Genomic DNA, 26,013 nt, shown 5'->3' on the forward strand with positions numbered 1-26,013 from the left:
AAAGTGACATTTCAACACACTCAGTAGATAGTTGTGACATATTAAATACCACCAAGTAAGAAACATTTCGTTCTCTAGTGCATCCAAGTTTTATTTATATCTAGGGTAAAGTGCAAGCAGAAACTTTGCATGTCCTGCATTGTACACTGTCCAGAATAGCAAAAACTGCAGAAATGTTGCTAACAAGAGATAAAGGCAAGGTACCCTGGCATCAGTCTACTCCTAAATTCTCTCCTTTTCCCGTACCAGAAAAGTGAACATTTCATCTGGTATAGGAGACACTTCTAATGGCTTACATCAATAGGAAGTGATACCATTTGTCCAGATGAAGGGAGAATTAGCATTTCCCAGCACACCCCAAAAACTTACCTGTTATATATAAAATTACTGACTAATAAATAAGCCACTCACTTGAAGAGAGTTCATTGCAGTCAACAGATTATTCTTATTCTGCTTTTGCTAGATAAGTAAGACATGATATCAAAGCTAGTCTAACTTATTTGGTTAAGTAGAGACACAACAGAATATGATTCATCCCACTTGTCTTTAACATCTTTAGCAATGGGAGGGAGATGAGATGAAGCCATAGACTTGCTGTCTAATAATAGTTGAGACAGACAAATCCCAACATGATATTATGATTAAACTGAAGTTTCATTTTTGTGTCAGCAATGCAATAAAGTCTCATACATGCTGGCACACCCAGAGATCAGGTGAAAGTCAGCCATGATTTCAAGTTGCTATACACTGCACATGGTTACACTTATTCTTCATGCAGCACAAACTTCAGTAAATTTCAGTTACCTACAGAAAAAAAATATGCTTTTATTAGTCAATCTTTTGTGGAAGAAAATCAGCAGAAAAATATGTGTATAAGTAGAGGGTGAGTTACCGCTATTGCATTTCATTTATGTTTTCTTGTTTTGGTTTTTATAAAGAATTTTTTAAGGAAGATAGAACTATTGAGAAGAAAGTTACATTGGGAGGAATTGCAACTTTACATTTTTCAGAAAATGTGCAATTCCCAGCTACCTATGCTACTAGTGCTAAGATCCTCCATGTTCTTCAGCCTTCGATCGCATATACTGCTAAACCAGAACTGTAAATAGCAGAGCTGTCTAGTGTCCTAATATTGTGGCAACACTGAAAGTTTACAGTGCCACAGGGACCTTTTATGTTGTCATCACACTGATACATGTCCTGTAAACACTGCTGAGGTCTTAGGAGTAAGCTTCCACTATTTCTGTCCCAGTTTTAGGAGCTTTGTGAATCAAATAAGCCACATTTACAAGCACAAGTCATAAATTCTAGGTTATCTTACTCATGTTTTATACTCTCTGGAGAACTGTACAGACACTAATGTAGAAAACTAGTCATTTGCTCTTTGCTGGCATAGCTCTAGGCTGCATAACCATCAATACTGACACAAGGGAGATGGTATGAATATACAGCAGCCTGATCTTGGATTGTACTAAACTGGCCATGAAACCACAACTTGCATTTCCAATCAAGTTGATAAGATAATTGAAGTGTTGGCCTCCACTGAAAGAGGGAAGTCCTAGCCCCTATCACACCCAGATGCATGTTTTCACTGCAGACTTTGTGCCCCAGCTATTTCCTACACCAGCCACGAACTAATGCAACTAATTAACCTGGAAGGAAATGAATCACAATGGAGGTAACTACTTTGTCCTACTTGGAGCTGGTGACCTGGAAGATGGAATGCATATCAGGACTCACATGAAACTGTGACCCTACTGCTAGAACAGCAGCAGGGGTAGGCAGAGGAAAAATAAAGAAAAGGAACAAGTGCTTTTTTTTTGGTAAGAGCAGGCGGTTTGGTAAATTGAGCTACTCAAGAAACCACATTTTGAATATAGGAACTGCTATATTTATAAGAAGGAGTTAGGTTTATTCATGCTTCCATATGAACTTAATTGTAGAATATAATCTCCCTCTTTTTTTCTAGATTCAGCCATCCTGTTTCCAAGATGCCAGATAGAAAAATTCTACTCTGAGGAATGCAAACAGAGAGATACCTGCTGGTATTTAGTGTTTCAAATATACATACACAATGGATGAAGAAAAGCAGAAAGTCATCTTGAACAAATCATAAACATAAATAAAGTAGTGCAAATGGAACCAAAGAAGCCACTTGTGAAACATATAATTCCTAAAGAGTGTCTTCAGAATCTAGGTCTGCAGTGGTTTCTATTCTTCATGTGTTTTTTGTTGCTTCCTTTCTTTTCCTTCTTCACCTTCCATGTTCAGATTTTCTACCTCCCTTTCCTTTGACATGATAAAGGTAAATCTAGATCATTCCAAGTTGCAAGAGAGATTGATAATGCATTATGTTTTAATACAGATGTTGGCTGATTCTGCATCACCGATCAACAGAGGGGCTGTTAGCACATTTCATAGTGCTCTGGGTATTGTGGAATTTGGGAGTGCTAGGAGATTGATTTCATCTAGCCTTAGCCACCAAAATGTTTAGTCTAAAGTACTAATCTATGATGTTTCTGTAGTTAATGGAAAGAGGCGCATATCTTCAGAGACTGAAGCATCTCACTTCTGTTGGATGGGAATTTTGAAATGGAACAAATTCCTCTTAGGACTTACCTTTCTCTTCTTAGCACTATAGACAAAGCCTGAATGATTGGGTTATATAAGACACAGCTTTAATATCAGATAATAGCCAAGATGACTTCAGAGAAGTAGGGAACTGTTTGCAGGCACTAATCTTTTGATAGCATTGTAGGAAATGTGATGCCAATTAAAAGTTTTTTTGTTTGCTAACATCACATAGGTGGATAACTTGAAAAAAGATTATGCAATCCATAGCAAGATTTGTAGATACTTTATCTATATATTACTAGCTATGAAGAAGAGGGAAAAGAAAAAGAAAACAAGATGAAGCATGACTTAAACATAATTTTGCATCACACTAATATAAAATACTGTTACCTTTTACAAAAAAGTAGTCCAGAACCACAGCAGGGAATTGTAAACCATGTTAAATTGTCATATATTATAAAATTTAAATCTTCATATTACTGGGAAATATTATAAATAAATAATTTTCTATGTTGGTTTTTTGAGCACTCTACCGTCTGGGTCTGATAGGACTCTGCTTTGGATTTAAAGTCCTAAATAAATTTCTTTAAAGTTTTGCAATGTTTTTCAGTAGCTAAGATGAACAGAAATTCTAAATTTATAAATCTTTTACAGAAATAAAAATGCACAGTCAACATGGGATGTGAAAAATATAACAACCCCTCTATTTAAAATAGTTACAAATTTTTGCCGGTTTTCAGGAGCTAGAAAGTTTCATCTTGGAATTTCCCTAAGAGCCTTTAGAAAGCATTTTCTGTTTTAATGTCACTGTCATTATCTCTGTAATATGGATTTAGGTGCTCTAGGCTTTTGTGGTTTTAGGTATTTACATCTTCACTCTTCTTTTATCTCACTTGTGACACTAGAGGCCATTAAATGTTGCTAAATTTTGATGAGGCTTTCTGGATGGTTACCATCACATCATAGGAACTGTTTTACCTTCTACTGGTTGGGGATTGCAAAAAACACAGGAATTAATACAGTCTTTAGAACTGCAGCAGTTTGGTACAAATTGTTAAAGAAGGGTATTTTAAATCTTTATTTTGAAGTACTGGCTTTTACACATTGGAGGAAAGTAATCATGATATTTCTTCTATCTTACACTTACTCATCTTTCCCGCATGCTCACTGGTATCCAGTGAGCCCCTCATTGCCACTGAACTCTGATCTGGCAATTTCATGTGTATAGACAGATGCTCAGAAGTCAACCAAAATCAGTGCAGCACAGAGAATCACTCAGTTTTTAACTCTAAAGCCTTAATTTGAGATGTTTTTTCTAGTTAAGCAGTAATGAGTACAAATCCACCCCATAGAGGCAAACACATGCATTGTCATAGACTAATTTAAATCAATACTGCTTCAGGCTGTTGTAGCAGAAGTTGCAGGTTGAAGGTGCAAGGAATCAAACTGCAAGTACTTGAAGTGATGGTCATGTCACTGTGCATCTGTAAGATAATCACAATCAACTTAGCACTATTAAAAAATAAAATAAAATAGTGAAAGAGAGCTTATACTCAATGTGTCAATCCTTTCCTGCATACCTTTCCTGGAACCACAAGATCATAAAATTCATCACTTGAAAGTTTTTCAAATGTCCAACTAGTCCTCAGGCTTAATATTTTAATTTTTCATTAGATTTTCTATTTTAAAAATAATTTGTAAGTATTTTTCTGGTGAAAAAATAACACCAAATATTTAGATTTTGTTGAATCATTCTATTTTTAAAATAGTCTATAGTTGGGTTTATTTCCCCCTGAAACATTTCCTCCCTATAGAAAAAGAGAGCAAAGTTTATTTTTTGTCTTCTAAAAAAAAGTTGAAAAAATCCAAATGACTTTAGGTCAAGCAGACATTCCTAAGAAATTAGAAAATCCTAATAAGTTATCACATCAATAAAGCCCAATATCACATTCCTTTCAAGTTATGGAATGTCTTATCAGATTAATGAGTTGTACTAAACATGTGTGACAAACAAACTTTTAATATATCATGAAATTAATTTGCAAAATTTAAACAGAAAATTACTTCTTCAATGAACCTGTCAAATTTTATTATAAATTTTTGGTTCTAACAATGTGAGATAAAATTTGGCAATTCAATAGCACATACTGAAATATGCCTTTTCTCTTTCAGAAACATATTTTGATATGACTGGTGAAACTCATTAGGGTGATAATGTAATCATATTAATGACACAGGAATGTATTAAAAGTGATCACCAATTCCCACCAACCCACCTCCACTCCCAAAGTCTGGAAGCTAAAATAAGCCTCCATCATTCAGTTAAAGTTGGTCTAGTGGTGGTGGTTTTTGGTTGTTTGTTTTCCACACAGAATACTGATTTTCAGTGATTTTTATTTTGAGGAAGTGTTTGCTTTTTCTGTGAAAAGTTGTCTCACCCCTAGACCATAATTGTATCCATACAGCTCTTACTGTCCTCAGGTTTCCTAAAATAGCATGAATTCCTGTGAGGCCCTTGCAGTAGAAATATTCAAAGAAATACCAACAAACTGTCAATGTAATGGTATCAGCGTGATTTAACTTCTAGTAAGGTTAAAGCCTTTTTTCCTCTCTGATGGATCATGGCCTCCCTTCAATTATTCCCAATTGTTCCCCAATCATCTCTGGGGTGAGAAACACAAATGGCACACAGTACCCTGAATCATACAGTCATAGATTGGTTTGATTTGGAAGGGACCTTAAAGACAATCTGATTCCAACCCTCCTGCCATAGGCAGACACTCCTGCCACAGGACAAGTGGCTCAAAGCCCCATCCAACCTGGCCATGAACACTTCCAGGGATGGGGCACCCATAACTCTTTTGTGTAACCTGTTCCCAGTGCCTGACCATCTCAGCAGCTGCAGAATACTTCAGTAAGAAGTAGTGTCTACCCATTAAATCTGTCACCTGTTCAATATATTGCTCTACTCATGAAACATCATAGTAAATTCAAGGTCTGTATCATCACCTTCAAGGCCACCCACAGCCAGCTCTAAACTTGTCTAAGGAAGCAAACAAAATGGTAGTGTGTTTGCAGATGGTATCTTCAGCTTTATGAAATAATACATTTTGTTTCCTTGCTTTTTAAAGAAGCATTATGATGATATAAGTACCAGAAAAATATCTTTCTGGAGTTTGCAAAAATATGTTGGCTTAATTTTCAAGTCAAATTAAGACAAATAAACCACAGCTCAGTGGAAATAAAAAATTCTAGTCACCAAAGAAGATTTTCAATATTATTTTTGTTTTGATATAAAAGAAAATAAAAGTAATTTGATTTGTTTTCTATAAGTCCTGCATTTCACTTGCTCAGAATGACAGGAAGCATAACATTTAAAATAGAAAACTATAAATATTTCAGTTTAAAGGGATCTTTATTCCATACAAACTGAATTAATAATGGAACAAGACTTTAACGTATACTTGCCTCAGGTGTGGAAAAGGAAGGAGGTGGCTGATAGTTGTTAACACTTTTTGAAGGTTGTATGAGTGATGAGAACAATAATAGGATGGCTGACTGGCTGGAATGTGAAAAGTGAGCGTATTGCTATGCAATTATCTGTACAGAATACAGAGACGGAAGACAATATGTGTGAAAATGCCACGTTACAACACAATTTGTGTTCTCATAGATTGCTCAGTGTTTTTGTCTTTCCAGACAGCATTTAATGCACAATAGAAATGAACTTCTATAGGACAGGCAACTTGTCTATTTGCAATTTATAAATACCTTTCAATGAAGAGATATGTTTCTCCAATTTTCAGTATCATATGGAATGGTTTAAAATACCAAGACAGATTCACATCAGGTTGAAATTATTAAGCTTAAACAGCAGCTATCAACAGTTTGCTGTCAAGAAAAAAAGAAGATGCTTGATGTGGGTGGCCCTGCAGAAATCTGTCTTATGTCCTGTGTTTTTAATGGTTTCATTAACAACCTAGGTGACTTATCAGCCTTGACACTCAACAGTAAACTGATGAGTGCTGCAAAGCCTTCAGAGGACAACTTGTGAATTTAAATTGATCCTGATAAATTGATGAAATTGTCAGAAGTCTTTAAGATTAAATTCAACAGAGTAAAGTAGAAAAACTGCTCACATAAAAAAAAAAATCAAAATATACAGTGAAAATAGCAATGAGGCTGGGAAAGATCTCTCCAAATCTGAGATATGGAGAACGGGAAATGTGTCCAAATAGAACAACTACTGCTGTACAAATGGTATTTTCTAACATGCTAAGAAATAAGTTGCAAGCAGAAAATGAAATGAGGTATAATTATTTCTCTACAAATGTAGCTGCAGAACCACTTCCATGTTGTTAGAAAACTGGAAAAAACTAGAATCAGGCAGAGGCAAATAAAATTTCAATAGAACATGTGGGGCAAGTGAAGAAAGAATGGAAAACCTGGAGGACTGCTTTTATTTTATTTCAAAAGTAGGAGTTTGTGTTCCATGACAGAAGGGAGAAATAGGTCCCAGAGATTTTATCATAGTCTTCCAGGGTGAAAGTATTTCTTGTAAGAGAGATAATGATTTTCAATCATAGAATCATAGTCTTGGAATACCAGGTTGGAAAGGGATCTCCTCATCCAACATTTCACAGCAAAAGCACAGCCCAGACAAGATGGTTCAACACACTGTCCCGTGAATCTTAAAAGTGTCCATTTTTGGGGAATCTAACAGAATTTCCCAGAGTAGCCTCTGGGAAGGTAATTCCAATGGCTGATTGTTCCCATTGTAAAGAATTTTCCTTTTGTGTCTAATTGGGATCTCTGCAGGACTAATTTGTGTGTATTATCCCTCATCTTTTTCATATGACTCCTTGGAAAGAAGGAGCATTTTAAGTCTTTACAGTCACCCTTTAAATGCTAGAACATAGTGAGAAAGTCTTCTCCAAGTCTTCTTTTCTCAATGCTGAACAAACCCATTTCACTCAAACTTTCCTCAATAGGCTTCCCAGTCCTTTGATCATCTTTGTTGCCTTTCTTTGGAACCTCACCAACCTGTCTAGAAATTTTCCATAGCAGGGATTAATACTGAATGCAGTATTGCAGGTGTGGCCTGACAAGCACTAAAAAGAGTGGGATAATGATTTCTTTCTGCTGGTGATGCCCTGGTTGGTGCAAGTTAGACTCCCACTTAGTTCTTTGCTACAGCAGCACACTGTTCACTCACACTGAGCTTATTGTCCAGCAGGACCCACAGGTGCCTTTCTACAGATGGCCTATGCAAATGGGTAGATCCCAGTGCTGTACTCCTGGATTAGATGTTGTCATGTGAAACACTTTTACTTGTTGCACCTCCAGTCTATCCAGGCCTTCCTGCAGAGCTCTGAAGTGTTTATTTCCCCGCTCGGTTCGTAATCTTTGGCAAACTTGGTCAGGATACACTTGAGCACCATTTCCACGTGAAGATATCACACAGCTTTGGGCCCCATACCAACCCCAGGGAGACCCCCTCCTGTGACAAGCTGTAAGTTTCCAGAACTGATTACCACCAGCCTCCAGGCGCAGCCAAACAGCCAGGTCCCCACCCATTACACAAACTCCTTGTTTAGCCCGTCACACAACAATTTCTCTGGGAGGAGGCTGTGAGAAGCCCTACCAAAAACCTTGGAGACATCCAAGTAGAAAATGTCCAGCGCTCAATCCATGCCCATTTTCTGTGTCCTCAGTTTTCTGATCACCAGGGTAATTTTTTTTTTTTTTTTTTCAGGAACCATAGTTTATTTGAAGCATTAGGAAAACTTTAATCTTATTAGCAGTGTGTAAAGGGAAAAAGGGGGTAAAGAATTGATATAGATGATCTCTCTTTATTCCTGTGTTTCTAGTGGTGCTTCAGATTTGTATATTTTGCAGTATGTCTATTTGTCATTAAAACAAAATCTAATATAATAAAAATATACTAATCTTTCATTTCTTTAAAAGGTCAGAAGAGTTAGCTATGTACATAGTTAACCATGCACAGAATCTCAAAATTTTTAAGCAAGCTGCTAAAATAGATAGAATTTCAAAACTTTTATAATGGTTCTTATAAAATCCACCATAGAATGGAGCTTTTTCACACTTTTAATGATGTTTTACTCCATGCATTTAAAGAGAAAAGTGAACATTAATATGTTTAAAAATGTTAAGTATATTGGGATAATATCCTTTTATACATATTGTTTCAGGTTTTAGAACTTTTTAATAGTTGCTTTCATCTTGACAATTCAGGAAAAGGCAGTAAAAACATCTCAAAATAAGGATTGTTAAAAAAGTTCTTATCCATAAAAACTTTGTGCCTAAAAGGAAAGATTGGAAAAATTACAAGGTAGAATAGATCCTGAAAATTTTTCTTCCATTACAGATTAAGCAACTTAAGCACTAAGCAATCTTGAACTGGCACCAATACTAAAAAAAAAAAAAAAAAGAGTAAAACTCATTAAAAAAGAAACAAAAAAACCAAAAAAAAACCAAAAAAAACCCAAAAACAAAACAAAACAAAAAAAAAAAAACCAAAAAAAAAAAAAAAAAACAACAAAAAACAAAAACCCAAGACAAGTAAGGATCAGACGACGTAAGACATTTGTTTCTACCCAAGATTATGATCTTAAATTAAGAAACAACACCCAAAAAAATGGTGCAAATGGGAGGCAGGAGTACTGGAAATAAGCTGATGCATGGACTATTCCTATTTTGGATCTGTGATTTAAGATCAGGGGCATAGCTTAAAGGAAACAATTCCTGTGCCCAAGCCTCTTCCCAGGGGTCTTGATGTGGCAACGAGCGTATCATTACACTAGCATTGGAAGAGAAGAGATACATGACATCTCAAAGGACAAATGTATGTTTCCTAATTCATCTATGCTAAAGGGGTAAGACATTTGCATCTGTGTATTTCTAGTGTAGATTTCTGCGTATTTCATCTCCAGGATCCCTTACCCTTAGGTTGCAGTGTCTCAGGTGCAGTGTCTGACCTTGCTGGCACGTGTGCTCTTATCAAGGATAACTCTGAACTTCAACTTCAGGTGGCTCAGGTCTGTTTCTCTGTCTTTCTGGGAAACCTGCTACAGGGTTTTACAGTTCTCACTATGATTTATATATATGCATATACACACACACATATTAATTTACGTTGCTACATTATTTTGCTGTGTGACCATGGGAACTTCCTTAAGGAACTTGCCTCCAAGTCCTTGCAGTCATTCTTGATCACTTTGTGTCCTAGGGTCATAAGCAAAAGCCTACTTACCTCACTTATCAACCCTGTGTTTTAACATAGGAGCATAGCTGTACACAGGAGCTGGCTAGGCTTATGGTGAGTCAGAACTTCAGAGTGATGTCATGATATTGCATTTTTGGATTTGTGTAGGGCATTTTTTCCCAGCTAAATCACAGTAAGTAGTGTTTTCCCTGAGGGAAGAATGGAGTTTGGAAGCTGAAACAGGAGCACGATGAATGATGGGTGAATGGAAAAATTTAGTCTTCCCTCAGGCTTATATGCTAGGTAAATTTACTTGGATGGGCTTGCCAAAACCTAGTTTACTTCACATATCCCGGTTCTTGAGTCTTTACAAGCTAATTTCCACTATGAATTCCTCTTTTTCTCTGCCAAGTATATTTATAAAACAACATCTTGTTCTCAGTCTCAGCAATACTCACACACCACTTACAAGTTGTCAAAAGCTTAGTCAAGCACTAAGAAAACCCAAACTCACATAATTAAGTTAAACTCAGAACAAATGTTGTCAGCCTGTATTTCAACTGAAGTTTGCTACCTACCTCTTTCAGACAGCAAGTGCCTCAAAACTCACTCTTTCATCATTTATACTCCCTGGTCTAAAAATAAATTGTACATATTCTTCCTTGTAAACCTTCAATCAACTAAACAAAGTCAATGTAGAGCTTGAAATTTACCAAAATGTTAAAAATCTGAAAACTGTCAGCAATACCTTCTTGATATCCAAAACCAGCAGAAATGAAATCTGCATAAAAGATTAGAAGGTTGCTCTCCCATTCATTTCTCTATTCTTTTAGGTAAGGCTTTGTTTGAGCAGTGCTTGTTGATCAAGCTAATAATTTAGAATGATTTTGTTACCTGTCTGGATTTCTCTGTTTGAATGTATAAGACTCAATCAAACTGTGCCAGACCTTAGGCCAGGCCAGAACAACAACAAAAAATCAAAACAACCAATCCTTTTTCTCAACTTTTTCCTGAAAACCTTTCAGTATTAATAGAACCGAGTTTCTGACCCACATTCACCTACCATTCACTACTGTGACTCCTGTCATGCAATGACAGGAGACAAAGTTTCAGTTTCTGGCATAGAAGGTGTCTGCTTCATGTGAACACAGGGTGTCAGCTCTACTGCTTGTGTTTCTTTGGTGGCTAAAGCCTAAAGGCAGCCAGAAAATAAGGAAGAACATGTTATGCTTTTACAAGATAAGCATGGGCAAGTTCCTGGCAAAGGACCTGCTATGATACCTGAAATAAATTTGCCTTACTTAGATGACTGTTAGAAGCTAGTTTTCTTTCAAAAGTGCAGAAGTGCCTGCTCTGATCCTGGATTTTTGGGTTTTTCACTAGCTTTGTTGTGTCACAAGCTTGCTTACCCACAGTGGAAATGATAGGATAAATCATTCCCCTGAAAAATAACATCTTCAGTTTTGGGTTGTTTTTTCAGTCAGGTGTAATTAACCCTGCAAGTGCAGAACCATTTATGCTGTACAATGGAAGAGAAAGCAAGACATGGAGAGATCATGGGGAATGCAAGAGATCATCAGCTGCAAGAGGACTGCTGTGGAAGGGAGCTTAAAATAACTGACTATATTTGATGTTTGAAATTAAGGGAAGTGTTCTAGTTTTGTTTTATTTTTTTCCTGATGATATCATCTCAAACTTTCAAGAAGCTTTTTTCTTTCTTTCTTTTCTTTCTTCTTTTAGAAATTAATAATAAGTATGAATGAAAATATCCGATTACTGCATAAAAATGTCTTATTCATAATTGAAACTAATTTTATGACTATAATTCTCCTCAGTTATACTCTTACTGGAAAGACTATATCCTTTTAAAATTTAGAAAAATTCTCCCTTGTGAGAAGAAGATCAGAAACTACCTTCATCATTGCAATATCCCAGCACATTATGAGTAGGTTCACTAGATTGTCTGAATATTGTATCAAAAACTATGTTCAAACGCTTAAAAATATCTGGAAATTAACTTGTGCAAATTGTATTCTCCTAAAACTTCTGGCCTGCTTCATGAGGCCCTGAACAGCTCTCAGAAAGTCTTCTCTGAATTCACCAAAACCTGTTGCCAGCAAAGACAGTAAAAGGTAACTTTACAGCAACAGCAAACTGTACATGATGACACCCCCAGGTTTTAAAGAGACTCTGAACAGCAGCTACAACTTCCAGCATTTCTGTTTCATTATGATAACACTAGTCACAGAGATAGACAATATTATTATTCAGGTAACCACAGTAGTGTCACATTTTTAGATATTTAACTGGCGCAGCAATGATTATGATGAATTTATCCACAGCCCATGCTTTTCAGAGCTTTCCCTCTAAAATTTATTCTTTCTTTGTATCTGTTTAAATTAAAATATTGCCATTATTTGTTATAAATTGCTGCTCTGACCTATCTCATTGCTTTACAGAGGCATTTGTATCCTTGGTCTGTAGTATTCCCATTTTATATCCAGCCCCTCAAAAAAAATCCATAAAAGCCTACAACATCAGGGAATAGAAATTAAAATAAAAATTAAATACAAGAGAATAAAAACTACTACTCCATCCTTTTTGTTTGTTTGTTTAACCTATGTACTTGTATCAGTTTGTAAGAAAACAGTAGTTTTATGGCTATATACAATAAGACTACTTTTTTTGCCATTTGTCACCATTTATGACTCATTATTATGACTCAGCATTAATATTTTTGAACACTTTTGAGGCTCATCTTACAATAGGACACTTCCCATTGCAGCATGAATATACACTAGGGCAAATAGTCATTTCATTCAACTGCAAAATGGATGTATTAGCAAATCATTGGTGACATATCAACCTCCCTTCTGGCTTGGCAACTAAATTACAGAGGGTGTATTTAATTAAACAAACCCCCAAATTAAAATCTAAACCCCACAACTGAATATAAATTAATGTTTTTCTCATGATATATGGAATTACTTGTAACAGATACTAGAAGAAATACCCATAAACTGTTCTTAAAAAAATACATGTCCTCTATAATGTTGCTTTACTGGCACTCTGACTAGGCATAACATTTCACTATAAAGCCCCTGGGAGTGCTAAGAAATTTCACTTTATTAATATGGAGCATATAGGCTTTCATTATATGGAATTTCTTGACTCTCCAGGAGTGACAAGGATCAAGGTAATCCCCATCTGTAAACCAGTGGTATTAATAAGTTATTAAATTTTATGTTATGTTATATTAAGACCTGCGTTATTTACATATTTTAATGATGGCTCATGAAATCTGTGCTGCTGATATTCTGTCACATGTTATAAATCTACCAGAACCCTACACAGAAAGAATGCAATGTATACATATTAAGCCTAAGGAACAGGGTTAGCCATTTCTTTAACTATGTCTTGGGATAATGCAATTGCTTCCACATTCAGAGATTTGTTGATGTTGCCTATACTAATATAACACTTTGAATCAAACAAAAGTTAAGCAGAAGCTTTTGTCACTATTAGAAGGGGATTTTATACTCTTATCTGTCTAAAAATGATCATCTGCTTAGACTGAAAAATTCAGACCAAGACCTTCATTTTGTGAAAATTAATTTTTATTTTTGCTTCTCCTGTCATTGATCTCCACATCAGCCCATTATCCATACTGACAGCTATGAATTAGCCTAATCAAAGCACAGTTCTTCATCTGAACATTTAAGTTTACAACTTGTCAGAAGCAGAACTTAGCAATTACACCTGGGTTTCAAGATGTCCCTTTGTGCTGGAGCAGGCAAACTGTGCTGGGTGCAATGAATATGTGTCTTTGATTGTCTCTTGAGGAGGTTTCCTACAGAAATTATTGACTATTCCTTGTACACTCTGGAGCAACAGGTTATTGATGGGCGCTGCCCCTGGCCCACAAGAAAAGGTAGTCCTCAAGGCATTTGTTCCAGGCCACAATCAGCAAAAATGTGCCTCGATGGGTGAGAAAAGTGGCAATCTGAGATCCCAAAGTAAGTGTTATCAACAAAGCTACTTCACTGGAAGATGACCAGGGAAGTAAAATTTCCTCAAGTCTATGTGCCATTGAAAATAATATAGTTCCACAATTTTATATATAATATAAAGTAAAATATGGGGGGGGTAGGGAGGGCTAATTGCAAAGTTTTTACCAATATCTTGGAAAGAAACTGGTGTGTTCCATCATATCTGATCAACCTAACATATGCTGAAAGAATTTTTACCTATGAAAAATTTTGGTAGCACTAGGCTGCATTGCAAGTCTCAATAAAGTTAGATCTTCAGTTTGATTTACAGCACATTAAATCATGAGCAGCTTCTCTAAAATTTCTAAAACAGCTTCTCAGACTGAAGACTTTGACCCATGTCAAGTCTAATAAGCAAAACCAGGAGTCAATGCTATCAAGTTCTTCCAATGTTTGATTGTTATGTAGAATGTGTATCCCAATTTAGCATTTTTATTCCATGCCTTAAAAAAAGGACAGGTAGTGAAATTGCTGTTTCATTTCAGTCTACATAAAGCCATAATTCAAACTACTTTTTACATTTCCATCTCTATGTATGTATTTTTTTTCTGTTTCACATTTTGCTTAAAGCTTTCAGTGTCATCTATATATTGTGCCAGCATATATGTGACAAAATTGCTGCTGACATTTGACTTGAATTATATCTTTTAGTCCTATATCTTTGAACAGTAATGGTGCTCGGGTGTAATTGGTATCCTTAAAGCTTTACAGTTTTGTTTCTTTGCTTTTTTATAAAAAAACAACTACATTACTCATCAGACAGCATTTCAAAGTCAAAAAAACCTGAAGATACTGGTCTGAACATAATTCAAGGACCTCAGTTTAGCAAAAACTTTCCTTGAAATGTAAGAAGCATAATAAAATGACACGTCTACAGTATTTTACAAGTGAAAATACCCAGATCCCAGTGGAAAGATGTCATAATTTTATGACTGATTTTTAAATTATCTTGATTATTGTCAAATTTTTGGATTTAATTCTTTGAGAAGATGTCCTGAAAATGAAAATATTCTTTGAATATATCTTGCATTTTAAGTTACTAAATAAACTTATTTTATCCAAGAAATATAAACTTCAAATTAAAAATTTACATAGATTCCATTAAACAAGATGGATTGTCCAACTTCCTTAATTTCTCTCATCCTTTTTTTAAACTTGTAGCATGATATAAAGAAAACTCCAACAAATATAATTTTCTCCTTTTTAAATCCTTCTTGCTTGCTCTGATTTAAAGCATTCCATTACTTCATTGGCTACCACTGTTATATGTGGTACATGACTGCCTGAATGCAGTAATTAAGAGGGGTAGTCTACTTTAAAACTAAAAGGAACAAGAACTTGTTTGTCACATATTCCCCAAAGCATTTATTAACGTAGAAAGCTATTTCATTTACACTGGTACAAATTTTGTGAGCATCTCGTATGGCTGTATCTATTGGATTTTGTAGATCATAAAATCCTCTCTTCCTCCCAATTTTTATAAGACTCTTTTCTTAGCTTCATAAATTCCTGCGTGTTGCACCACATACTTGGTAAATTCCTATTACTTTTAGTTATAATTTTTATTTCTGTAGTCCTTTAGAGACTCACTCAGGAACCAGAGCTAATGTAGTGTCCATAAACAAAACACTATTGAAAACTTAGACATGGTCTAAAAGATCTTAAAATCAAAGGCATCAACCTTGCAAAGGCTTATGCAAGCTTTTAGCTTTATGTGCCATGAATAAAGCCAGGTCTATGCTATAATATTATGTGAACACACCTACGTCAGCTAGGAATGGAAGGGGAAAATCACACTCCAAGCTAACACTCACACCAGAAAAACTTAACTGTAGACTCAAGTCTCCTGACAGAGCTCAATATATATCATGGGATAACATGTCACAGTTATACAGATAGAAAAACTCTTCTGACAGCTGCATTCAGAATTTCCATTTGAACATTTTTGGCAACAAACAAAATATTTGCTTTCAATTAAGAAAACTGTAAACAATTTAATAAAGTTATTGCATTGCAATTGAAATTTTTCTTTTCTTTGAAGTTTGATTTTAATTCTGATTTTTTTTCTGTGCTCTAAGAATACCCCATATCCATTATCTGAAAATTTATTCACTTAAAAATAGCATGACATTTATGAAAAGTATATAATTTTAACAATGAATAGCAATTTTCACAATTTTAAATGTAATTTTCACATGCTGATCAACATCAGTATGACAGTAATCACTACATGCTTCACTTACACATATTTCTATGTAATATAAATGTGATATTTAACTTTTTGATGGAAACCCATCAAGGCTAGAGTGTTTGTTTGCAGTTCAAGTATTGCAAATAACTATCACTGTTTAAAAATAAGCAGCAACATCAGAATGAAAAGTCTGTCCTCAAAAGTCATTTAGAAATAATCTTGATTAACAAAAATGTACTGAAATTAAGACAAAAGCAAGCCCAGATGTCTCTATTAACTACAACATCCCTAGTGTTACCCAATAAGAGCAATTTTTTCCAAAGAGCTCCTTAAAACCTCCATGTGTCCTAAGGTCTTCAATAACTAACACTTTTAAAACTCATTATCTTTATTTTCCTGGTTAGCTGCTTAGTACTGATCTGTCTGTGAGCACTTTATTTTACCCCATTTTGCTCAGTATAGCTTCCTATTGTCAAATAGTCATAGACCTTAAGGATTTCCCCATGAAAAAACTGAAAGAGAAGCAGGCAGCCATTTATGTGCTTTGAATTTACTTTCATATAAACACCTATACATATTCACAAATAATGCAAAACTGAGATGAGCTGTTGACTCCCTCAAGGGCAGGTAGGCCCTGCAGAGAGGCCTGGACAACTTAGAGGGCTGGAAATACGAAGTTCAGCAAGGGAAAGTGCTGGATTCTACCTGGGATGAAGCAACCCAGGAGGTATGGACAGGCTGGGGAATGAGATGCTGGAAAGCAGTGCTGTGGATAGGTTCAACCTAAATGAGACTGAGAGGAGACCTCATAATGAACTACATCTTTCTTGTGAGGGGAAAAGGAGGGGCAGGCAGGCACTGACCCCTTCTCTGTGGTAACCAGTAACAGAACCTGAGGAAATGGCCTGGAATTGTATCAGAGGAGGTTTAGTTTTGTTATTAGAAAAAGGTTTTTCACCCAGAAGGTGGTTGGGTACTGGAACAGGCTCCCCAGGGCAGTGGTCACAGCACCAAGGCTGACAGAGTTCAAGCAGCATTTGGACAAAACTCAGGAACATGGTGTGATTCTTTGGGATGGTGCTTTGCAGGACCAGGAGTTGGACTTATGATCCTTGTGGCTTCCTTCCAACTCAGCATATTCTGTGACTGTGATATATGTGCACATATTTGCAGGGGCAGAAAAAAAAATGCTCATATAAAGGGACTCATTCTGACAGATGTGTTTGCCTGCATATTATTGAACATGTCAACAGTTTTTGTTTCACAACATTGCTTTATTGAAAGGAAAATATTTGCATTGTAAATATCTATGTATCTGCCTTTCAATCTATTATTTCACCCATTCCCTATATATTCTTAAACTTGCAGCAAACCAAAATCTAATAAAGAAGATAACTCAGAATTTCCCTAAGACAGGTTAGACACACATTTAAACATTCAAACTTCTTACAAATCCTCAGCAAGAATAAATGAAACAGGTCTTCTGAGATGGTATTTCAACCCCTGTTTGTACGTTCCTGTTTCCACTATATACCCTGAAGAAGTCTGTAACACTGGGCAATATGAGTTGCACCGTAATAGCCTGTTCCCTGCTGTGTTGGTTTTTGAGATTTTTTGGTTTAGGGATTTTTTTGAGTAATTTTTCCTGATAGCTTCTGCTTAAGCAGCTTTTCCACAGCGTTAGGGTGTCCTCATGGTATCCAGGAGATTTTCTTTGTCAATAACTGTAAGATATAATAGTAGCCTGCTAAGCATCTGCTTGCTCAGTGATTTGAGCTGTAAAGTAGCTGTCCTGAAATTGTCCTGGCTGGTTGCAGTCCAACAGCACTGTTTGCAATTACTGTTGTTACTACTGCCATTATTACTATAGGGTGAAGTTCAACCTGATACAGAGGACAACACAAGGTCAATTTATTTTATGAAATCCTAGATCAGCCTTTTCTGACACTGTTAAGGAAACTGAAATTGTGCATGGCTCTTGTGCTGTCTCCTGACATAGAATTGAATATAACACATGTTAGGAATTTTCTGTTAAAAACTGTTGTGGGGTTTCTTTTCAGAAGAAAAGTAATGAACAAAATTTAGCATTCTGTACAATTCTATTCAAAAAACAGCCAGAGGAATAAGAACCTGCTCTATATGTCTTCCTGAGGAAGTGAAGAGGCAGGTGCTGACCTCTTCTCCCTGCTACCCAGTGATAGGACACATGGGAATGGTTCAAAGATTCACCATGGGAAGTGTAGACTGGACATCAGGAAATATTTACTGCATCAAATACTGCATCAGGCTTCCTAGAAATGTGTTTGAGCCCTGTCAGTGTTTAAGAGGCATTTGGACAATGCCGTCAACAACATTCTTTAACTTTATCTCAGCCTTGAATTGCCCAGGCAGTTAAACTAGATGATCATTTTAGGTCTTCTCTTCTCTTCTCTTCTCTTCTCTTCTCTTCTCTTCTCTTCTCTTCTCTTCTCTTCTCTTCTCTTCTCTTCTCTTCTCTTCTCTTCTCTTCTCTTCTCTTCTCTTCTCTTCTCTTCTCTTCTCTTCTCTTCTCTTCTCTTCTCTTCTCTTCTCTTCTCTTCTCTTCTTCTTCTCTTCTCTTCTCTTCTTCTTCTCTTCTCTTCTCTTCTTCTCTTCTCTTCTCTTCTCTCTTCTCTTCTCTTCTCTCTCTTCTCTTCTCTTCTCTTCTCTTCTCTTCTCTTCTCTTCTCTTCTCTTCTCTTCTCTTCTCTTCTCTTCTCTTCTCTTCTCTTCTCTTCTCTTCTCTTCTCTCTCTTCTCTTCTCTTCTCTTCTCTTCTCTTCTCTTCTCTTCTCTTCCCTTCCCTTCCCTTCCCTTCCCTTCCCTTCCCTTCCTTCCCTTCCCTTCCCTTCCCTTCCCTTCCCTTCCCTTCCCTTCCCTTCCCTTCCCTTCCCTTCCCTTCCCTTCCCTTCCCTTCCCTTCCCTTCCCTTCCCTTCCCTTCCCTTCCTTCCCTTCCCTTCCCTTCCCTTCCCTTCCCTTCCCTTCCCTTCCCTTCCCTTCCCTTCCCTTCCCTTCCCTTCCCTTCCCTTCCCTTCCCTTCCCTTCCCTTCCCTTCCCTTCCCTTCCCTTCCCTTCCCTTCCCTTCCCTTCCCTTCCCTTCCCTTCCCTTCCCTTCCCTTCCCTTCCCTTCCCTTCCCTTCCCTTCCCTTCCCTTCCCTTCCCTTCCCTTCCCTTCCCTTCCCTTCCCTTCCCTCCCCTTCCCCTTCCCTTCCCTTTCCTTCCCTTTCCTTCCCCTTCCCTTCCCTTCCCCTTTCCTTGCCCTGCCCTGCCCTGCCCCTTTCCTTGCCCTGCCCTGCCCTGCCCTGCCCTTTCAAAACAATAAAATGAAAATCTATCAAAACAATAAAATGAAAAATTACACCAATGTCCCTAAACAAGATATAATAGACAAACCAACTCTACACACATTGGCTTGGCTATCTTAAAGTTGCCTGAGAGACTATCTTGCCAAATCAAGAAGAATAAAGAGAATAAACTAAAAAGAAACCCTAAGCCAAACCAAGTGAAATAATCTAATACAAAACAAGCCAAACAAAACTTCTTTAAAGAGGGGAATTAAAAAAAATCAATCAAGAAGGACATTTAGATAAATTACTCTTACAAATATTGTATAAATTCTGGGTTAAATATAGAATTTACAGAGAGCAAGTAGAAAAGTCCTGTTCTCATAAACCATACCACTGGCAAATACTAATCAGTATTCTCTCCTCCTTTGTAGAACCTTCCCATTCTATGAGGCATGATGTTGAAAACACTGTTTCTGAATTTAAAGAGTGCATAATTTATTCTCTGTATCCATCATCTTTTTCAAACAAGCAGTTCATAATCTTTATAGGTTAATGGCTCTAGGTTTAATCCATCTAAACTGCAAAATAATTTTTATATATGGTGTTGCAGTTTCCATTGGCCTTTTTTGCTGAGACTCTGAAGCAATATGGCACTGAAGTGACATCAAAATGAATGTTTGGGTAGTGTCTATATATTTTTTTACCATCTGCATTTTTAAACACTTTTAGCATGAAAGAGACCAAATTGTATCACCAGAATTGCAGCTATTTTCCACTGTTTATCCTTAGTTAACATGCCTCATTTAAGATTAGTGAATTAGCAATATATGGAGTAATAGATTTTGCATTATTTCAGTTGCATTTCAACTTTGTGTAAAGGCAAAGGCAGAGACCAAGGGAATAAAGAAATGCCCATTGTAGGACAAGACCAGATTTGAGAACCTGAGATCTAAGGAATCTGACAGTGCACAAGTCCATGGCACCTGATGAGATACATAGGTCATAAAGGAACTGGTGTACAAAGTGACTAAGCCACTATCCATCATATTTTAGAAATGGTGACAGTCCTGTGAAGTTAATGCCATCTGTAAAAGGGGAAACACAACCCATTTTTTTATAAAAGGAAATAGGGAAGACCCTAGGAACCGCAGGCTAGTCAGTCTATTATCAGCACTTGGCAAGGTCATGGAGCAGATCCTCCTGGAAATTATGTTAAGTCTCATAGGAAATAAAGAGTTGATTGGTGATGGCCAACATGGATTCCCTATGTCTGAAGCTCATGCCTGACCAAAACTTGTGGCCTTCTACAACACGGTTAGAGTGTTGATGGATAAGGGAAGGACGACTGAGGTCATCTAGCTGGACTTGCGCAAAGCATTTGACACTGTCCTGCTTGGCATCCTTATCTCTAAACTGCAGAGGCATGTATTAGATGGGTGTACCACTTGGTGGAGAGGGAATTGGCTGGATGGTCACACACAAAGAGTTGTGGTAAATGGCTGGATGTCCAAGTGGAGGGCAGTGACAAGTGGTGTTCCTCAGACGTCAGTATTGTGTCCAGCACTGTTTAATATCTTTGTCAGTGGCTTGGACAGTGGGACTGATTGCACTCTCAGCATTTTTGCTGACACCAAGCTGTGTGGCGTGCTCAACACACTGGAGGGAAGGGATGCTGTGGCTTTTGTTCTTCTCGCCCCAGCCTCGGGCAGCTGGGGTGCCCAGCTAGGCTCTGCCTTTCGGTGAGACTGGGGCTGCCGCATGTACGGAGCTCTAGGGCTGAGCCTCCATGTGGGTTTGCCGGTTTCGTAGCCGAACGCTGAGAGGAAATAAAGGGACGAGGGAGGCACACCTTGCCTGCGTGGCTGGAGAACGTTTATTTCCTGCGTGGCCGCTGTGATGGCTGGAGTACTGTCTCTGAGCATGCACGTGGACAAAAAGGCGATTGAACAATGGAGGCATTGGGTTAAATAGGGGGTGGGCAGACAGGGGCCCACCCTGACAGGGGTGGAAGCCCCCCTCGCCCAATGGCGACAGACAACAGGGGAGTGACATGGACCACGGCAGCCAACGGGAACATAACAGGGGTGTGTACAGGGTTCTGGGGCAAATAGGAATACAAGGATGGAGTGACTAACACAGAAGTTTCAGGAATGAACAGGGGATGGCTACAAGACTGACATGGGAAAGCTCCAATGGTAAGTGACCCGGAGCAAACCATTGTGAGGGGGAAATGGGGGTACATAGAACCGACTAACTAACATTTATTAAAACCCCTAACTGAACTAACCCGGCATGCAACAGGATGTCATTCAGAGGAACCATGACAGGCTTGAGAGGTGGGCTGGATGCAAACCTCATGAAGGTCAACAAGGCTAAGTGAAAAGTCCTGCATCTGGGTAGGGGCAATCCCAAGCATAAGTAGAACATGGGAGAATGGATTGACAGAAGTCCATGACATGTGAGTTGGAGGAGAAATGAGTTCAGAGGAGAGCCACAAAAATAACCAGAAAAAAAGAGTACCTCTCCAGTGAAGACAGGCTGAGGAAGCTGGTGATGTTCAGCCTGGAGAAGAGAAGGCTCCAGGCAGACTTTTCAGTACCTGAAGGGAACCTACAGGAAAGATGGAGAAGGACTTTTTACAAGGCCATGAAGTGGTAAGACAAGAGGAAATGGTTTTGACCTGAAAGAGAGTAGGTTTTGATTTAGACATTAGGAAGAAATTCTTTACTGTGAGGGTGGTGAGTTACTGGAACAGGTTGCCCAAAGCTGTGGATGTCTCATGCCTGCATGTGTTCAAGAACCTATTGGATATTGCTTTGAGCAACCCGCTTTTTTTTGAGTGGAAGGTGTCACTACACATGGCAAAGAGATTGGAACTAAATGATTTCCCAATCTACACCATTCTATGATTTATTAATTGCTGATGAAAATAACATAAGACCCCATAGGTTTGTCAGAAAATGTTATTGAAGTTTTTCTTCTTTTTTTCTTATTTTTGTAACTGATTTTAAGAGCAGAAATTGTCCATTTGCCCATATTGAATGACAGTTTCAGGAAACTTTTGAGAAGAAAGACATCAAAGATAAAGTAACAAATACTTTTGTAAATCTTTATTTTACCACATTCAGAAGAAATAAGCTGATAGTCTTAAGTACAAACCCAAAATATGTAAAAGGCTTGAACTTCAGCCTGAAGTATATTTTGTCATTGTTCCGTGTTTTATTTTTACTTAATGCACGTTACTTCTGTAAATTCTGATTTTCTGAGTAATGTTATTAGCTGCTAAGGATATGTATCCAAGACTGCAAACTTATCTTTCATATTTCTGCTCTTTTGAATACTTTATGTTCTCCATTCTGCTATTATCACTGGAAAATAGTAAATTATATATTCATGAGATTGAATTATGTTAAATATGCATGGTAGAGAAGAAAAGAAACATTTTTTAAAATGTCAGAACATATTGTCCATGTTCAATTTGCAGGTTTTATAACAAAGAGTATCTATTCCTACCTGTCTCACCTGTATGACACGCTTTTGAGCAATAATCTCATTCTGACCTTTTTTCTTCGAAGATGTAAGTGAATTTGCACAGTCACACCAACTGTGATGACTTATAGAGTTTCTTTTAGTGAATACCGAAAAAAACCTCACAAACAAGTATTTTATATTGAAACAGCAGAGTAACTACAGAAAAAAAATGGCAAATCTAGCTATATACTGTGAGATGTTTCTGCATTTTGCAAGATAACTATACTTATTTCTCTTTTGATCCCTTAGGGTTATTTGAGGGGAAAAGGCTGTTGCTTTTCACTAGTTTATAACTGGTTTCTTTCTCTTCAGGTGGAGCAAAAGTAGATTGCCTTAAGTACAAGTCTTATGGGGATCAGCTGAGGGAGCTGGAGTTGTTTAGCCTGAAGAAATGGAGGCTCCGGGGAGATCTTATCACTCCCTAAAACTACTTGAAAGGAGATTGTAGTGATGTCTCTTCTCCCAAATAACAGATGATAGAACAAGAGGAAACAGCCTCAAATTTGCACCAAGGAAGGCTTGGATTGAAAGCTAGGGGAAAAATATTTGTCCAGCCTTGGAACAGGCTGCCCAGGGAAGTGGTGGAGTCACCATTCCTGGAGATACTGAAAAGTTGTGTCACTTAGAGACATGGTTCAGTAGTGTACTTAACTATGTTAATGGTCGGACTCAACAGTCTTACAGGTATTTTCCAACCTGAGTGATTTTATGATTTTTTATGTATGCTTTTATTCACAGATACAATGTGGAGGTGTCGTGGTTTGACATGGAAGTGAATTTTTTCAGGAAGTTAGTGGTCAAACCAATCAGTGGTCAGGTTTGGATACTGGCATTTGGACTGACCACTGAAGGCATGGACACGCCTCTGAGTACACAGGGGGTTAAAAGCAAGAACTCCAGGGGAACTGTCTCTTTGGTTCCGGTCGTTGGAGAGTGCAGTGCAGACCTCCCCTGCCCAGCCACGGGCTGGGTGCAGGAGGGGAAGCCATGTGGCCTGGTTGAGGTAGGCCCAGGGGTGAAGGGACTGGAACCGGGCAGGCCTCCTGCAGATGGAAGGGTGGAGAGAAACAGAGATGCCTTTGTTCCCCCCACAAGAGGGAAAGAGACAGAGAGCCTGACGGCACCTGGAGATTTGCCGACAGAGGAGAAGGTGGGGTGGGAGATGCCCAGCGTGGGAGTTGGAGTTCTGGGCAAAGATTTCAGCCGTCCAGGGAGTCCGAGACTTTTAACCCATTCCTGGGAAATGAGGGCTTTGTAAAATATTACTCCTCCTCAATTTGAACTAGAAGAGAGACAGTCTAGGATCTGAGATGTTGGAAGAGGAAATTTTTGGGTGGAAGGAAATGATGGAATGTCTTGTGGCTGGACTTTTCTTGTTAGCCATAGACTGAACCAAATTCTCCTGCAATAGAGGCTGCATTTTAGGGGGATGCAGTGGTGAACCAAAGAGACCTGCTTCAGCAACTACCAGCACAGAAATGGCAAGAACAGAGAAAAGCTGAGGAGGGTGGGGTGATGCCCTCTGTCTTCAGGAAGAAGATGATCTCTGTTCTTGGACCTTCGGCCCCAGGGGAGGAAGAAATGGAGGGGGGAACTGTAGTCCCAAGATGAGAAACTGAACTGTTGTCTTTTTGGGTCCGTGGCAAAGCATCCTTAAAGGGGCCCTATGAGCAGTCTGTCCATGCACGGTGGTGAGAGCACTGTGACATGGAAAGGAGAGTGTCACACTGGCAGATTTTCTCTGGGCAGTGCCATGTGTGACATGGAAACACAGGAGGTGGCAACTGTGTTTCCTGGGGAGTCTATGGTGCAAGAGAGACTCCTCTCTCCCTTGATGAACTGAGTATTGATTATCTGAAGGGTGGCAACTTCATCAGGAATGCCGGGTGATGTCTCACTGTGGTTGTTTTGGAAATTGGAAGGAGGAGGGGTGTTTTAGAGGGTCCTCATCCTGGATTTAGTGTGTGCGTCTTTTACAGTAGTAGTAGTTAATAAAGTTTTTTTTCCTTTGTTATTAAGCTTGGGCCTGCTCTGCTCTGTTCCTGATAACATCTCACAGCATTTATGTTAGGAAGGTGTATTTTCATGAGGGCGCTGGCATTGTGCCAGTGTCAAACCATGACAGGAGGTGAGGGTGATATCTCTCAAATATTCAGTGCAGGGAACTTGCACAAAAGAAAATTTCTTTTTAAGAGAGAAAGCTCACAAACTTCTAAAATATACAAATCTCTGTCATTTTTGTGGAGTTTCTCACATATGTGCTTCAGACGTGCCTTATTTTGGATAGCTTATGATCTCATCTACAGGGTATGAGGTAAGATTTAGTTAAGGAATGACTCACCATGCAGGTTCTGCTACTGAAGAGTTTTTAGAGCAAGATAGGCAATCATTTGCAAGATTGCCATTGTCTCTGTGCATCAGTATTTCTTGTTTCAGCCTACGCCTCCAAGGAACCAAAAGTTCTCCAGACTGGGAGGTTGTTTAGTTTGGGATTGGTTTGTGATTTTGCTTGCAAATAGTCTGATTTAACAGGTTTTAGCTCATTTTCCATGTGGTCTTTTGACAGTTCCAGATTTCAAGCACTTGAAAGAGGAACTAAGAATCACATTTTGATAACAACTTCATTAGTCAGACCAATTTGCTTTTCATTCTTTAAAAGGAGACAAAAGAGGAGGATGTCTGTGACACATTTCAGCATTGTCAAAGCTTCTGCCTTTGCAACAAACAAACTTACTACATATTCATCATAGAAATATTAGGACCTAGCACATCAACCACCTGCCTGGGATGTCGAGGTCACAACACAAGTTTCAAATTATCATTGAAAATGCAGAGTGAAAAGGCAATACTTTTAATCCTATCCATCCTTTTTTTTTTACAGGTAACAGTTTTGTGTCTAAGTAACTCCTGTAGCACACATTAGCTTAGCAAGGATGAATTTTATGAAGATCTCATTTTCCACAGCTTCTTCATGCACATTTTGTTGAGAGAGATTGATATGTCAACAGTAAGGCTAGTTATCCTCAGCTGGTCTCCTCAGCTGGTAGGCAGGGATGGGGAGTAGCATGTACCCCCTGTAATCCAGGAGAAAGTAGTTAGTGACCCACTAAGCCAATTAAAACTCACAAGTCTATGGAAC

Source organism: Vidua chalybeata, chromosome 3 (assembly GCF_026979565.1).
Source record: "Vidua chalybeata isolate OUT-0048 chromosome 3, bVidCha1 merged haplotype, whole genome shotgun sequence".
NCBI classification, from domain to species: domain Eukaryota; kingdom Metazoa; phylum Chordata; class Aves; order Passeriformes; family Viduidae; genus Vidua; species Vidua chalybeata.